This window comes from Octopus bimaculoides, chromosome 13 (genome assembly GCF_001194135.2).
Source record: "Octopus bimaculoides isolate UCB-OBI-ISO-001 chromosome 13, ASM119413v2, whole genome shotgun sequence".
NCBI classification, from domain to species: domain Eukaryota; kingdom Metazoa; phylum Mollusca; class Cephalopoda; order Octopoda; family Octopodidae; genus Octopus; species Octopus bimaculoides.
Genome location: NC_068993.1, coordinates 51,940,098 through 51,943,510, shown reverse-complemented (window position 1 = coordinate 51,943,510; position 3,413 = coordinate 51,940,098).

The window sequence follows — 3,413 nt, the reverse complement described above, 5'->3', positions numbered from 1 at the left end:
TGTATACATACATATATTGCCATGCTTATCTATCTATCTATCTATCTATCTATCTATCTATCTATCTATCTATCTATCTATTTATCTATCTATCTATCTATCTATCTGTCTGTCTGTCTGTCTGTCTGTCTGTCTGTCTGTCTGTCTATCTATCTATCGATCGATCTATCTGTCTATCTTGCAGTGCTAAACCAGTAGTAATGTGAGAGGTTGCTTTGGTTGCCAAGAGTGTCATGGACGAATAAAAGTCTATGATCTTTCTCCATGCCATTCTCTATTTTGAATAAGTAGGAATCGGTATTAAATATCAATGTCTCACAGGCCTTCATCACTAAGCTATTTTCCTGATCGCTAGTCGTAGTCAATTGATTCTGAAATCCAGTTCTATCAGATGGGCAGATTCTTGATGCATAGATCGATACACAGAAACACACAATATCGAATTGAATAAATCTGCAGACTGATTTATTTTAAATGTTATACCAGTTAGTTGAAGACAAATGCAACCTTTCCCCACTTTTTACCTCCCACTTCGCTAAGGCGGAGGTATTGTTTTCAGTCATGTTTGTTTGTTTGTCCGTGGACAAGATATCTCAAGAACCGCTGGATGGATTCGGATGAAACTTTCAGAGATGTCTGGCCTCGTGACTGGCACGAACAGATTAGACTTTGGGATCGATCCGGCACCGGACAAGGATTCTGGATTATTTGTTATATTTACGTTACATGATTACAATCTTATGTTAACTTACAAGTCTTTCTCAATTACCTTCCTTTAGGCTGTAACTATTTTCAATAGTGAATTTGTTAACTTTGGCTTGTATTAGATAAGGATAAACTATTTACTACTGTTACTAAATTTTCTACAGCTACCTTCACATTCCATGACTACCATTGTGATCGATCAGGTACAGGACAAGAATTCTGGATTATTTTTTCCATTTTTTTTTTACTTTATTTTTGAGAGCGCTCGGGTTCGTTTTTAGTATTCTCGTTTGTGAGAGCAGTCGAGCTTATTTCAGATATTCTCATTTAAAAAATCATCTCTGGCTAATCGTTGAGAGGACGTTGGTGTTGCCTTGGCGGAGGTTTGCGCTCTCTAAGTCCTCTTGTTTTAAAATGTAATGATATCATCTAGGAGGTTCTATTGTTTGTCCTTTATTGGGGAAGCTGAATGCGTGATCCAATGGTTGCGTTGAAAACCTTACTTTAATTGTAAGGTATGAGCGGACACTAAAACTATGCAAACAAAATTAAAACGGTTATGTTTAAACGTTATCGGATGCACATTCGTAATGCATGTGTTTGGTTTATACGCGAAATTTGCTGCGCGATAGCGTCCAGTGAAAGCTCCCTATGACAGTATTAAAGAACGCCGTATGTCCCAAACCAAGCGAGTCAACACACCTCGGATGGTCAAGAATGGTAGGTCCTGATATTTTGCCACCATGTATTGGAACTTATATGCAAATACATCTGACTACATGGTACTGATATGCAATAATAATGGCGAAATATCGGTATCTACCACTGTCGGCCATCCGAGACAAGTTGTCTCGGTGTCGTTTAGGAAGCCTTCCCTGGACGCTATCCCGCAGCAAATTTAGCGTACAAACAACAGACATACACTATTTATGTGTGGCCGATAATGTTTACATTATGTGAATTTTATTTCGTAATTTAATTAACCCAAACTCTTTGAATAAAAAAAACCGAATCCTTTCTAAACTTGTTTAGCATTGGTCTCATACTGAGTGCTACTGCCAGGATATCATCTTTGTACTCGACGAAAACGTCTCCTGAAATTAAAGAAATTGAGCTATTGTATTTTGCCTAATTAATCCTATAAAATAGATTACATTTCATCATAACACCAATACCTTCTCAAGCACGTTCAAAAATTATATATTATCCCTTTGTAAAATCCTCTAATTCACTTGAATTTGCAGACAAAATAAATAGCATATACGAACTAACAACTCTAATACAAAAGCTTTCAGACAAACATTAACACAACATAAAACACAACCCTTAAGTGAAAAATAACATAAACTTAGCATTACTATAGATGTATTTAACAGGGAATTGATTGTCTCATTCAGGAAGTCTGTGTTAGATATAATCATTAGTGATAACCAAATGATAGTTAATAGATATTACATTAGAGCTTACGACCGCTGAGCGCTACACACTTCAGGAAGATAAACGATAAGGTTTTCTCAAAAGTGCAATCACCTCCTCCATCTATATGATCCCCATCGCCCCCCCCAAAAGAAATAAAATCACAAAACAATAGTAGCAAGCATAATTAGAGTAAACCCTAACGTACCTTCAGAAACGTACCTTCTGTTATAAAGAGGAGCTAATCAGTAATGGCGTCAGTGAGAAGCTAGTATTCACTGAAGACACCCCTATTATTCCAATTCAGACGAGTTAAAGGGAGAAAATAATTGGTAATGGTAGTACTTCATCTTCATAAATGCAATGAAGAAGAACGTGGAGAGATTGTGAGATTATGAAAAAGACGAAAATGAGAAATACATGGAAGCTGTGTTCTATAAATGCTCATAACACACTTTATATATATATATATATAGATATATATATAGATATATAAATGTGTGTGTATGTGTCTTTGTGTCTGTGTTTGTCCCCTCATCATCGAGTGACAATCGGTGTTGGTGTGTTACGTCCCCGTAACTTAGCGGTTCGGCTAAAGGGACTGAGAGAATGTTTAAGAAATAAGTCCTGGCGTGAATTTCGTCTACTAAAACCCATCGAGGTGGTGCTCCAGCATGGACGCAGTCAAACAATTGAAACAAGCAAAGGAGCAAAAGTGCATATGTGTTTATGAAGATAATCGGGTGTATTTCGTGAGCTAAAATACGCTGTGACAGAAGAGATTAATTCGCCATTACAGATGTGCCATGAGAAACGAGATGTCTCAATATTAACGATGTTTATAATAATAACAATAACAACAACAACAATAATAATTATAACGACGATGATGACGACGACGATGATGATGATGATGATAAAGATGCTAACAATAATGTTTTTTTTTTGTTGTGGCTGCGAAATACGATAGAATAAAATTAAAACTAATTACAATGCAAGCCCATCTTTTAAATCAAAACTACATTTATTAAGATAATTATTTGATAATTCGATGATGATTAGCAAGAAAATTACTGGCAATGCTGGTTTTTGCTAATCACTTTTGGCAAAAGTTATTTGAAACTAAATCATTTCAATATTTTCTCATCTTTCAATTGTTCATTTTTCTTCCATTTTATATTAATATATTTTATTTAATTTTATATTTTGACAGGGTGTTTAATGCAATATAATTTCATATGCGTATATATGTGTACATGAATGTGTTTGTATATATATATATATATATATAT